The sequence below is a fragment of the Staurois parvus genome, unplaced genomic scaffold, assembly GCF_062004578.1.
Source record: "Staurois parvus isolate SC_StPar_1 unplaced genomic scaffold, SC_StPar_1.0 ptg000217l, whole genome shotgun sequence".
In the NCBI taxonomy this organism is placed as follows: Eukaryota; Metazoa; Chordata; class Amphibia; order Anura; family Ranidae; genus Staurois; species Staurois parvus.
Window position 1 is genome coordinate 2,653,607 of NW_028318013.1, and position 13,923 is coordinate 2,667,529.

Consider the following 13,923-nt stretch of genomic DNA (forward strand, 5'->3'; position numbering starts at 1 on the left):
GATCTAGTAACCTAGAGTTCGATGGGGTCGGTACCTGCTTAAATTGAGCTGATGCGGCAGCTAGCTTTGATTCAAGCTGACGCTGTTTATGTTGTCTATCCCTCTTCCGCCTCGAAGCTATCTGAATAATATGGCCCCTAAGAACAGCCTTATAAGCCTCCCACAACGTCACCGAAGAACAGACAGAACCCGAGTTTAGCTGAAAATATTCTTGGGATTTGTGCAGTAGTTCTGCCTGAGTCTCCTTCAGCGAAAGCAGGGAGTCATTCATAATTCAAGAGGAGTAGGATGGCTTACAGAGGAGAGATCGACAAACCACCAAAATGGGGTTGTGATCAGACCACAGAACCGTGAGGATAGAGATGGAACGCACCAAAGATAGATGTTTACGTAAAACAAAAGCATGGTCAATTCTAGAGTGAGAATGATGAGGGTGAGAGTAGTAAGTGTAGTCTTTCCCCCGGGGATCGAACTCACGCCATAGATCTACCATGTCATAAGTACATAACGTATGGGTAAAGGACTTAGCTGAAGCGGAAGAATTAGAGTTCTCCGTACGGTATTTATCTAGGGAAGGATTTAATACTAAATTGGAATCTCCCACCATCAGAAGAGTACCCCGTTGATGGACTGCCAGGAGGGAGCAGATATGTGATAGAAAGGGTCCAGGGCTGACATTGGGAGCGTAATAGGTCAGTATTGTGACATCTATACCCTGAATCGTGCCCTGTAATAAAAGATACCTACTGCTTGGGTCAGCAATACACTTCACACAAACAAATGGGGTTTTGCTGTGAAAAGCAACAAGAACTCCCCTTTGTGTAGTAGGGCCAGTAGCCTGAAAGACCTGAGGGTAGCGTGCATCAAAATATTTTGGGGTGGAGGTAGTTGAGAAATGAGTTTCCTGCAGACAAGCAATATCGACATGGTGAGCCCGGAGAAACTTAAATATCTTTACCCGTTTTTGCGGGGAGTTCATTCCCTGAACACTGAAAGATAACCAGTTCAACGACATGGCGATCGAAAAAGAAAAAGATCATCTCCGCTATGATCCCCGGGAGCCCTGAAAAAAAATTGATAAAAACACAAAACACACATGACAAGAACCCAAGAAAAGAAAAAGGTGAAAAAGAAGGAGGAAAATGAGAAACCATCTGGTATATAAGCAATATTCATATGAAACAGTAAGATTAGTACAAACATCATAACAATCAACTGTGGGTGATATACCCACAAAGAGTCTGAGTAGTTGTAAGGGACCGCCCGGCGGTACTACTAGCACTCCACTGAATAGGCGTCCCCAGCGCACGGAGTCTAAGTCCCAGGGTGCTTGTTCACCAGGGCCCCTGATGGTGGGGATGGACTTGGAGCTCCCTGAGACCAGGTCGTGACTACTGGGTGCGCCCGTCAGTGGTAGTAGTATGCGCAAGGGGCTCCCGCGGGGAAGAGTCTGATGTGAGGAGGTCAGAAGACCCCGCTGCAAGGGATGGATGGATGGATGAGCAAGGTCAGACGGGCCGGGTCGGTAACAGAGAGGACGGCAAGGTACAAGGCAGCGGGCATAGAATGGTCGGGTCACACGCCAGGTCAGCAACAGCAGGTCAAATCCAATAGGGGGCATTCAGGAGAGAGGTCAGGCAAAGCAAGGGTCAGAGCAGGAGAAAGCAGCAAGGTCAGGTACAATCCGGGTCAAAACTTACAAGGGGCACAGGATCACAGGTTCACAGGATGCAGGGAAGACCAGAAGGCACTGAATGACAGCTCAGGGCCATTTAAATATCCCGCCCTGCGCTGCCATTGGTGCCCAGCGGGCGGCCGCGGCTTCTACTGCGCATGCGCGAACTCGAACGCCGCGGCCGGCCCGGACCTAGTGCCCGTGTCCCTGCACAGGGCGGTGCACTGCGCCTGCGCCGGGACCATCGCGGCAGGGATCGAGGAGATCCCTGACATTGCCCCCCCCCTACGGGCAGCCTCCGGATGCCCACCCGATCTCTCCACCACGGGTGATCGCGAAAAAACCTCCGGACAAGTCTGGGTGCATGGACATTATGGGCTGGTTCCCAAGAATTGTCCTCAGGGCCATAGCCCTTCCATTTGATAAGGAATTGGGTCTGGCCTCCCCTCCTCCGACACTTCAGGATCGTTTCAACCTCAAACTCTTCTTCTCCTTCGACCGTTACCGCTTCCGGGGGTCTAGATTCCCGGTCAGGGAAGGCATCTGGGACCACTGGCTTCAGCAGGGACACATGGAAGACCGGGTGGATCTTGAGCGTGTCAGGGAGGGCGAGTTCGTAGGCTACTTCGTTAACCATCCGTTTAATGCAGAAGGGGCCTATAAATTTGGGTCCCAATTTCTTTGACGGGCAAAGCATCTTTAAATTGGACGTCGCCAGCCAAACCTTCTCCCCAGGCCGCAATACCAGATCTCCCCTCCGTTTCCTGCTGGATGCTTTCCTGTAGTCTTCCTGGGCCCGACTGATGGCCACTTGAAGCTTCTTATTGTTCGCAGCGAAGAACGTTACCACATCTTGTGTTGCTGGTACTGGGCATTCCGACACCAAATCCGGGAGGAAGACTGGGTGAAAGCCATAGTTGGCAAAGAACGGGGACTGCCCTGTTGCTGAGTGGCGGGCGTTGTTATACGCAAATTCCGCTAGAGGTAGAAGTGGCAGCCAGTCATCTTGAGTAAACGAGGTATAGCATCTCAAGTATTGCTCCAAGGTCTGATTGGTCCTTTCGGTTTGACCGTTAGTTTGAGGGTGGAACGCAGAGGAGAGAGATAATTTGATGTCCAGGGCCTTGCACAGTGCTCTCCAGAATCTGGACGTGAACTGGACCCCTCGGTCCGAGACAATGTCTTCGGGGACCCCATGCAACCTGACTACCTCACGAATGAAGACTCGCGCGGTCTCGGCCACCGAGGGGGTTTTCTTCAACGGGATGAAGTGGGCCATCTTGGACAAGCGGTCCACGACTACCAGGATTGCCGTGTGGTCTCGGGATGGCGGAAGCTCGACTATAAAGTCTAATGAGATCTTTTGCCAAGGCCGTTCAGGAATAGGTAAGGGTCGCAGCAGACCCCAAACCTTGTTTCTTGATGGCTTGTTCTTCTGGCAGGTGACACAGGACCTTACATAGCCCTTACAATCCTTAGCCATGTCTGGCCACCACAATGAGCGTCGGAGAAGTTCCAGGGTCTTTTCTGGGCCAAAGTGCCCCGCCATCGGGTGGTCGTGGCAATGCCCCAAGACCAGGGTTCGGGCTTCGTCCGGCACCACAATTCGATCTTCCCTCCATAGGAGTCCCCCTTTGTTCTGGAGCGGCCCTCCGCCTGGGGTAGAGAAGTTTGTGGATGCTTCCATTAGCCTGGAACGAAGGTCCGACTGAAGGACCAAGAAGTTACCCGAGGACAGGATGGTGTCGGGTACTGGGGTCTCCTTGGCGTCTTCATACATCCGTGATAACGCATCCGGCTTAGTGTTCTTCGATCCCAGCCGGTACGTAATGTGGAAGTTGAATCTTGAGAAGAATAGTGCCCATCTCGCCTGTCGCGGGCGTAGACGCTTGGCGGTTCTCAGATACTCTAAGTTCTTGTGGTCAGTAAATATTAAGATGGGGTGCACCGCACCTTCCAGCAGGTACCTCCATTCCTCTAATGCCGTTTTGATCGCTAGTAGCTCTCGATCACCGATATCATAGTTCCTCTCTGCTGGGGTAAGCTTCCGTGAGAAGAACGCTACAGGGTGGAGCAGTTCCTTGGTGCCTTTTCGTTGGGAGAGGATGGAGCCTACCGCATTCTCCGACGCATCTACCTCCAAGATATAGGGCAGAGCGGCGTCTGGGTGACCCAAAATGGGTGCCGAAGTGAACAGCTTCTTCAAGACTTCGAAAGCTCCCTGCGCTTCTGGTGTCCATCTGAATCGGGTTCCCAGCTTGGTTAGCTGAGTAATGGGGAAGACCAGACCCGAGAAGTTCTTGATGAACTTCCGGTAAAAATTTGCAAAGCCGATAAATCGTTGGACGCCTTTCCTGTCTGTGGGTTCAGGCCAATCCAGTATTGCAGCGACCTTCTGGGGATCCATCGCGACCCCCGCGGTGGAGATAATCAGGCCCAAGAAGGCAATGCTGGATTGTTCAAAACAACATTTTTCTGCCTTGGCGTACAACCCATGCTGCCGCAACCGCCCCAATACTTTTGCTACATGTATTCTGTGTTCCCCCAAAGACGGGGAGAAAATCAGAATATCGTCTAAATAAACGATCACAAAGACATCCAGAAAGTCCCTAAAAATATCATTTACAAAGTGTTGAAAAGTGGCCGGAGCATTGCACAACCCGAACGGCATGACCAGATATTCAAAATGACCGAAGCGGGTGCGGAAGGCCGTCTTCCACTCGTCCCCCTCCCTTATGCGAATCAAGTTGTACGCCCCCCTCAGATCCAGCTTGGTAAAAACCACTGCTGACTTTAGACTTTGGAACAGCTCTGGTACTAACGGTAGTGGGTAACGTTTTTTTATCGTGACCCTGTTCAATTCCCTGTAATCGATGCACGGCCTTAAGGTTTTATCTTTCTTTTCAACAAAGAAGATTCCCGCCCCCGCCGGTGAAGTGGAGTGGCGGATGAACCCCTTCTGGAGGCTGTCCTCGATATATTCCAATTCGGGCTCTGAAAGGGGGAAGATTCGCCCAAAAGGAATTTCTGAGCCGGGTAACAGGTCAATGGGGCAGTCATAAGGGCGGTGAGGGGGTAGAGTATCGGCTCCCCATTTGCTGAACACATCTAGAAACCCATGGTAGACTGCAGGGATTACTTGTTTTAATTCAGCTTCCCCCTCAGAGCACAGGAGGATTTGGGGGGCCCCCGGGCCCGGAGTGCGGCAGTATATCCGACAGTATGGGGAAGGGAACGTGATTACTCCGGTCTCCCAGTCAATCTGGGGGTTATGGGCCCGTAACCATGGGAGCCCCAGAATGACTGGGAAGAGGGGTGAAGCTATAGCATCCAGGCGGAGGAGTTCCTGGTGCTGGCCGGCAATGGCAGTGGTGATGGAGGGGGTTTCCTGGTTCACTACCCCCGATTTTATCCGGGAACCGTCGGCCAAATAAATATTGAACCCCTTCTGTTTCAATTGAAGGGGAATACCCTGCTGGTGAGCAAAATTAATATCCAAGAAGCAGCTGCATGCCCCAGAGTCAATTATGGCCGATACTTCCACGGTCCTTTCTGGTAGCTGAAAGGAAAGGGGTACCACTAAGTATTGGGATGGACCAACATTGCCAATGGATAAGGAAGAAGAGGTGCACTTACTCATTTTCTGCGGGCAGGAACGTGCCATATGACCAGCTTTGCCACAATAGAGGCACAGGTTCTGGGATCGTCTGCGCAGATGTTCCTCTGGGGATAGTTTAGGCCGTGCCAGGCCGAGCTGCATGGGTTCGGGGTTGTCTCCAGGTGGCCGGTTTTGGATGATTGGCCTAGGTGTTTGACTGGGACCTTGAAATGATCCCCAGGGATTTCCATGACCCTGGCCGGACCTCTCAAACCTGCGTTCCCGCAGTCTACGGTCAATTTTAATGGTCAGTGCTATTAAGTCCTCTAAAGTCTCAGGTACCTCCACCCGGGCGAGCTCGTCTTTCAGGCCATCTGATAGGCCAATACGGAACTGATGCAGGAGTGCGAACTCGTTCCAGCGAGTATCCCCCATCCACCGCCTAAATTCAGATGCGTACTCCTCGGCCGCTCGGCGGCCTTGCCGGAGCGTGTACAGAGTAGCTTCAGCAGAAGCTGCCCGCTGCGGGTCATCATAAAGGATGGCCATAGCATCAAAAAAACTGTCAACCGAACTGAGGTGAGGGTCATTTTTTCCCCGTAATCGATGGGCCCAGTCTTGGGGTTCACCCTGCAGGAGGGAGATGACGAACCCCACCTTCACGGATTCAGTCACGAAGGTTCGGGGTTGTAGCTCAAAATAGAGGAGGCAGGACTCGCGGAATGATCTGAAGCGTGTGCGGTCCCCGTGGAAACGTTCCGGTAAGGGTACTCGGGGGTCGGCCGCCGGGAGTGGTGCGGATGCCCCAGACACCAGCACAGGGGCTGCTACGGCTGGAGGTGCGGGGACCGTGGCCTGTGGGGCGGGAACGGATATAGTGCAGGTCTGGAATTGAGTTTCAATCTTCTGGCATCTATCCTGCAGGGCCGATACGGCCTGTGTCAAATTGGACAGGTGCCTGCAGATCTCCTCCAGCGGCGAGGGACCTCCTCTAGACTCAGTCATGGCCTTCTGGTACTGTAAGGGACCGCCCGGCGGTACTACTAGCACTCCACTGAATAGGCGTCCCCAGCGCACGGAGTCTAAGTCCCAGGGTGCTTGTTCACCAGGGCCCCTGATGGTGGGGATGGACTTGGAGCTCCCTGAGACCAGGTCGTGACTACTGGGTGCGCCCGTCAGTGGTAGTAGTATGCGCAAGGGGCTCCCGCGGGGAAGAGTCTGATGTGAGGAGGTCAGAAGACCCCGCTGCAAGGGATGGATGGATGGATGAGCAAGGTCAGACGGGCCGGGTCGGTAACAGAGAGGACGGCAAGGTACAAGGCAGCGGGCATAGAATGGTCGGGTCACACGCCAGGTCAGCAACAGCAGGTCAAATCCAATAGGGGGCATTCAGGAGAGAGGTCAGGCAAAGCAAGGGTCAGAGCAGGAGAAAGCAGCAAGGTCAGGTACAATCCGGGTCAAAACTTACAAGGGGCACAGGATCACAGGTTCACAGGATGCAGGGAAGACCAGAAGGCACTGAATGACAGCTCAGGGCCATTTAAATATCCCGCCCTGCGCTGCCATTGGTGCCCAGCGGGCGGCCGCGGCTTCTACTGCGCATGCGCGAACTCGAACGCCGCGGCCGGCCCGGACCTAGTGCCCGTGTCCCTGCACAGGGCGGTGCACTGCGCCTGCGCCGGGACCATCGCGGCAGGGATCGAGGAGATCCCTGACAGTAGTGGGCAGGACACCAATCTGGTCCGCTAACCAGCTCGGAGGGGGGGCACAATAATCCACTCGGCTTAGTTAAAACAGGAAAATACTAAGCAAAAAACGTATGCTAATAAACCCACTAACAAGTGATCTATGAGTGGCTAGTAAGGCCATAGGAATCACTATTGGCCAGAACCTCAAAGATGGAGAAGCTCCAAGATAACCAGAGGAGTGAGTCCGCCCATGGGCCAGCCCAGTAAACAGAGTCACACCTACGGCCTGAGATCCACCGCCAGCTCCGCCCATCAACAATAACATAAATAGAAACATCTAAACAACTAAATAACACGGTTATTGAGGCGTAGGCCTCAGCGGAGAAAGTGCTACATTACATATCTGTATAGGAACACCTGTGGGCAGTGTCGCCTGCATCTCAAAAAGTAAAAAACAAATGTGAATACCCAACCGGACCCAAAATGTCAACTCGCAGAAACTTCCTGGAAATGCTGGGCCTGTAAAGATCGAAGAGCTTGAGAGCTACTTTGGCTTGGAGGAGATGATTTACGTGAAGACTGGGAACCCCGTGGGCATGTAGAAACTGTAGCCTCCTCAGTCTGGGAGTGTGGCAATTCCAGTTTCAGTTCCTGAAAGTGACGGTGAAGATCCGCAGGTGAAGTAGCTTGGAATTGACGACCTTGAAAGGAGAAAGAGAGCTTGAAAGGGAAACCCCATCTATATTTGATGTCAGCTAATTGTAGAATCTGAAGGTAGGGTCTCAGGGTAGGATATTTCGCAATCGTGACTGGAGACAAATCCGCAAACAGCTGAATGGAGTTACCCTGAGATTCCAGGACCAGATGATTCCGAGCCGCTTGTAGTAGACACTCTTTGGTGCGGTAAAAGTGGAATTTAATGATAATGTCCCTGGGAGGGCCCTCCGTGGGTTTAGGAGCTAAAGCTCTGTGGATGCGGTCGAATTCCAGTCGCTCCAAGGGGATCTCAGGAGACAGTTCTTGGAATAGAGCGGTAGCAGTGCCCTGTAAATCAGTAATTACCTCAGGAACCCCGCGGATGCAGAGGTTATCCCTGCGAGCTCTATTCTCAACATCTTTCAATTTATCCTTTAAAGTGTCCAGCTCAGCATGCAGATCTTCCACTTCCTGTTCTTGACCCTCCAAGACTGTAGTCGCCAGATCCATACGTTGCTCTAGTTGATGGGCACAGTGTCCCAATTCCTTTAGGCCTCTTACCAGATCAGAAGACAATTTACGAGAGGCAACTGTAATCTCCTCTCGCACTATGGTGCGGAATTTGTGTAGCAAGGCTTCAAGGTTTTGCTCAAGGGGGCCAGTCAGCCCCAAGGGGAATTGCTGCTAACTATTGCCATCTCACTCTGGATCCCCTGTAAGCTGCGTGATGTCATCAGGCTCTGGAGGGCTGGGTTTTATCTTGCTAGTGTGGCTATGCGGAGGAGATTGCTGCTGGGCCCGGTGTTTGGATTTAGTGTGCGGGGTACAATGCAATTTTAGGTGAAGCCCAGGTATTTCACAAGCACATTCAACCAGTTGTACTGATACGCAGGGGCTTAAAGGCCCAATATGCTGAGGTAGATGTTCTGGTGGCGAGGCGCAGGGAGATCAAATGGCCATCTTCCCTGGCTACGCATGCGTGCCCCCCTACGGGATTGCTTTTACATAGGATCCATCACTGCGGAACAGTTCTTGCGTCCCGCCATAATCATTAAACTGTAGAATAAATTATCACAGTGGAGGGGGAGGGGTAAATATAGGCTGAAATTGTAACTGTACCTTCCTTAGGGTGATGGAGTCCCAGGCAGAGCGGGCGCAAGCCCCAGAAGGATCCCAGCAACAGGTGAGACATGAGGGTCGGCGACTGCCAGGCCAGGTGGACTGTAATGATAAAATCCCACAAGAAGGGACACAGGAGCCTCTGATTCGCCCCCTATGGAAAGGGAGCAGATGGGGTAGGCCTCTAGGCCTGACGGGGGCCGCACGTCCACTATTGAGCGGCGGCGTCCCGATCCGGCTGCGATTTTAAGAAAGGCCGTGGCTTCATAGGCCGCTGTAGGCCACAAAATCTGCTCCAGAGCTCCGGAGGGTGGACAAAAATGCCCAGCACCCCTCCTCAGGTGTTAAACAGGGGCCGCAGGGTCTGTAGAGCCTGCTGCCGCCCGGATGGCAGTGGATTGAGCTATAGGGCGATGGAGCTGCTGCTCCGGTCACCATCTTGGACACTCCCCCAAAAATCCGTCAAAACTTTTTTTATGTTTTGGATAGAGGAGAGGAATTAGAACACCTGCCAGTTTTTATTGCTGTCTCTGTCCTCATTCACCCTCTCTTTTTGTCCTGTTTACAGTTATCATTGAAAGTAAAGAGGTGGAATCTTCCAATGGGGCACTAGTTCTGGTGACCTCGGAGTCCCCCAGGAATCCCCTTAATCTTAAGGGATTTCCTTTCCCTTCCTGTTTGGCTATGAGACAGGAAGAGAAGGGAAATCTCAGCAATGGAACACAGATGGTGAAAAAAAAAATTTGACAGGGCTTATAACCCTCCCTTGCTCTAAGCAAAAAAAAAAAGCTTTTGCCTATTAGGATGATTGTGGGGTGCTTAGATTGTGCTGTCTGGTGCAGAGGTATGTAGAAGGAGGCAAAAGTGATTCTATGCCTGCTCCAAAGCTAAGTATAGATACTGCTATTTATGTTGTATGTACTGTACCTTTCATGTTATTGTTTAAGTAAGCATATGAGATAATTTCTGAATCTATTTCTGTTTAAAAATAAATAAGTAAAAACAGATCAAGTAAACACTCTGGTGGGATCAACCTTTCTTGATGGAGTAATTTATGGGTTGCTTCTTAGTCCTTATCACTTTTGAGCCACTGCAAATATAGAATATTGTCCAAAAATGTACATTGATAATGAGTAAGCAACCTAGGATTATAATGCCGCCTACAGGAGGAATAGGCACTTGTCACATAGGGAGCTGAAGGTTAACCCCCTTGAGTGGAAAGTGGAATCTATTAGATCAGAGGTCAAAAAAATGTGAATACTTTATAATAAAGTGGTTGTCCATTGTCTTCTGAAAAAAAATAAAAGTCAGCAGCTACAAAAACTGTAGCTGCTTTTAAAAAAAACAGCCGCTCACCGATCCAGCGGTGTGTTCACTCTAACCATCCTTTGTCCTCGGCAGCAGCATCTTAAACTGTGGCCACCCGGCTGTGACAGCTTGCAGCTTGGAGTGGAAGTGGGAGCGGGTACCTTTCAAAATTGTGTACCCAAACCCCCCACTCCCCAAAGGTGTCAATTCTTCGTGGGAAACGGGAGACTTCACTTTCAATGTTGATTTCTGTATTATGACATTATGACTGTTTGTACCTAGCTTTAACTACTGAATGGCAAAATGTAAGTCGTGGAGTATGTCTGATGTGATTCATCCATGGTGCAATCTCAGAGGTTCCCCTCCTGATTTACTATTGAGTTTAACGATTAACACTAGTCAGGTGCTCCTTGAATGTAATTACGCCTGTTGTCTAATTATTGCTTTAATTTGTAGAATATTATGTGCTACTGTGTTGTTACAATCAATGTAACAGTTGTGAAACACAGAGGACCTTTCTCAAGGGTCAGTATCTCGCCTACACAGTTGCTTTTCTATAGTTGTTTGAATCCAAGCAACAAATACACCCACGCTAATTATCCAACACTGCAAAAGCAGGACTATGATTATTAACAAGTCACAGTTAAAAGTTGTAACAGAATAGAAACTTTTCAAACCAACTACTTATGTAAAAGCTTGCTCATGTTTTTTTTTTCAACACATCACATTTTTTTTTTGGTTTGGTTTTGCCATGGTTGTAAAAGTGCTTACTAAAGTAATGTAGAATATTTAAAGCAGAACACAACTACCAATAGAGATGCATGCCTTCAGTCTCCAAGAATAGTGCTGCGTTGGCCCTTAAATGCTTGTAATAGTTTCTGTGAACCTTGTATCTGTGTGAGTGGCATTTTTTTTTATACATTTCTAAGGTAATAAAGCCTTACCACACTATGAGGAGTTTCTTGTTCCTTATCTTTTGAGCACCTATCCATCAGAGTGGGGGTGTAAAAGATTGTTCCTGAGAATGCCTGGAGAGATCTGTGGAAGCAGAGGATCCAGTGGGATTATTATTGAGTGCATTTTGACCTATATTTTCTATGGGTCAGCTGTTAAAGTGAGCGTGCATGCCTGAAGGTGGAGGATCAAGGGCTTTAAGGAGGGACAAAAGGGGCAGCTGCCCTGGGCCCTGTCATTGGTGTGGGGCCCAAAGCAGCTGCCCTATACTTGCCAACTGTACTGGTTTACATTCCCTTGTCCCTTGAAGTCTTTGGCTGTGTCAAGTGTGAAGTTCTGTCACTTATACTTATGCCCAGCTCTGTGCAGACCATGTCCGCATTCACATGTAAATAACATCAGCATTCATACATAATTTGCGGCTGCAATGTGGCATTCATATGTAAAGAGTGACGGAAATGTGGCATTCATATGTATATTATGCCCCCCTCCCCCCGCGGTTCCGGCCACCAACACCTCTGCTGTTGGTCAGTGTAAATTTCCCCTTACATTGGTGGCCAGTGTAAATTTTCCTTTACATTTGTGGTAAGTGCAGAATTGCCCTTACACTGGTGCTCAGTGTAAATCCCCCTTACATTGGTCATCAGTTTTAATCACCCCTACCATTGGTGGCCAGTGTAGAAATGTCACCTCCCATCCAGTCTTGTCACTGATCCCATCTACCTCAAGCACTGCCATTGATCCTATCCCCCAAACACTGCCACTGATCCCATCCCCTCATCAGCACTGTCACTCATCCCATCCCCCCAGCACTGCCACTTATCCCATCCTCCCCACCACTGATCCCATCCTCCCCTCCACTGCCACAGATCCCATCAACCCTCCCCCCAACACTGCCGCTGATCACACCCTCCCCACCAGCACTGCCATTGATCTCAGGATTCCTAGGAGTTTTCTATCTATTGGTGGGTCCCCTAACCTTCTCAGTCCATGGTGTGCAGGACGTGAGGAGATGATGTGCTGTAACCTTTAGATACCAATGAGTGAGATGTAAATAAGTGCAGTAACCGCTAGCAACCAATGGGTTAGTGGTAATGATGTGCAGTAACCTCTAATAACCAATCAGTGAGCAGTAATACTGTGCAGTAACCTCTAGCAACCAACCAGTGACCAGTAATGATGTGCAGTAACCTCTAGCAACCAATCAGTGAGCAGTAATGATGTGCAGTAACCTTTAGAAACCAATCAGCAATCATAAAACAAGTGATTTAACCTCTAGCAACTAATAAGTGAGCCATCATTTGAGCTGTAACCTCTATCAACCAGTCAGTGAGCAGTAATGATATGCTGTAACCTCTGGCAATCAATTGCAATTGCTGCCTGATCTGCTGCAGTAAACTGATTTTGAGTTTAACTGCTATTTATTGTATGTCTCAGAGCAGGTACAGAGCAAAATTGCATGGGGGGGGCAAGAAATGTTTTCCCAGGGTCCAATCAATTTTAAAGATGGCCCTGGGAGGAGCACAATAGATTTGCACTCCTGTTGAAGTCACTGGTGCATTACTTTAAATGTTGGAAGAAAGAGACTGTCATTCTGATATACATTTCACATATTGACTACTGTTCTTGTTGTTTTTCACACTATATTCTTCAGCTCAGCTGGGTGTTTATTATAAGTTGGCCCGGTGTTTATTGCTACTGGATTATGGTTTATTTTTGCTATATGTTTCACATATCATTTGGATTTAGTGGCTCAGCCAGTTTTCGTATTTACTATTGACTTTATTTGTTTCACATATTTATTCATTTACACATTGGGTTTGATGCTCAGTAGGGTGTTTATTTATTATTAGTTTATTTTTTGGGTCACTAGGGGGCAACGCAGCACTATTCTTACGGAATATTGAAATCACACCGGCAACCAGTTAAAATGGTGACAAATTGACTCAACCTTTCTGTTGTGTGTCTTTGTGCACCATATGGAGCATGGAGAAGAGAAAGAGCAGTAAAGAATTGTCTGAGGATCTCAGAACAAAAATTGTAGAAAAGCGTAGACAATCTCAAGGTTACAAGTTCATCCCCAGAGATCCTGATGTTCCTGTGTCCACTGTGTGCAACATTGTCAAGAAGTGTACAGCCCATGGCATTGTAGCTAACCTCCATGGATGTAGACGAAAAAGAAAAATTGATCAAAGATTGCAATGAAGGATTGTTCGAATGGTGGCTAAAGAACCTCAATCAACTTCCAAACAAATTCAAGCTGACCTTCAGGCACAGGATACAACTATGTCAGCTCGCACTATACGTCGCCATTTGAATTAAAAGAGACTCTATGGTAGGAGACCCAGGAGGACTCGACTACTGACATGGAAACATAAAAAAGCCAGATTGGAGTTTGCCAACACTTACCTTAGGAAGCCAAAATACTTTTGGGAGAATGTGCTGTGGACACATGAAACAAAATTACATCTTTTTGGTAAAGCCTATCATCCTACTGTTTTCAGAAAAAGCAACTATACCTTTAAAGAAAAGAATACAGTCCCTACAGTCAAAAATGGTGGAGGTTCAGTGATGTTTTAGGGCTGCTTTGCTGCTTCAGACATTTGATATCTTGACCATGTGCATGTCATTATGAAATCTGAAGACTACGAAAGAATTCTGAGGTGCAATGTAGGGCCTAGTGTCAGAAAGCTGGGTCTCCATCAGAAGTTATGAGTCTTATAGCGGGACAATGACCCAAAGCACACATCAAAAAGAACCCAGAAATTATTTAAGACAAAAGCGCTAGAGAGTACTGAACTGGCCAGCAATGAGTCCAGATCTCAAGCCAAAAGAGCATTTGTGGAGAGTGTAATGGCTGTACATAATAGGCACATGGAAGCTGT

The 13,923-nt window shown here is 49.0% G+C and overlaps 1 pseudogene; it reads left to right on the plus strand.

Moving 5' to 3' along the window:
• The first annotated feature begins 13,024 nt into the window (after nucleotides 1–13,024).
• Nucleotides 13,025–13,653, plus strand: LOC149460915 (uncharacterized; annotated as a pseudogene).
• Nucleotides 13,654–13,923: the final 270 nt, after the last annotated feature.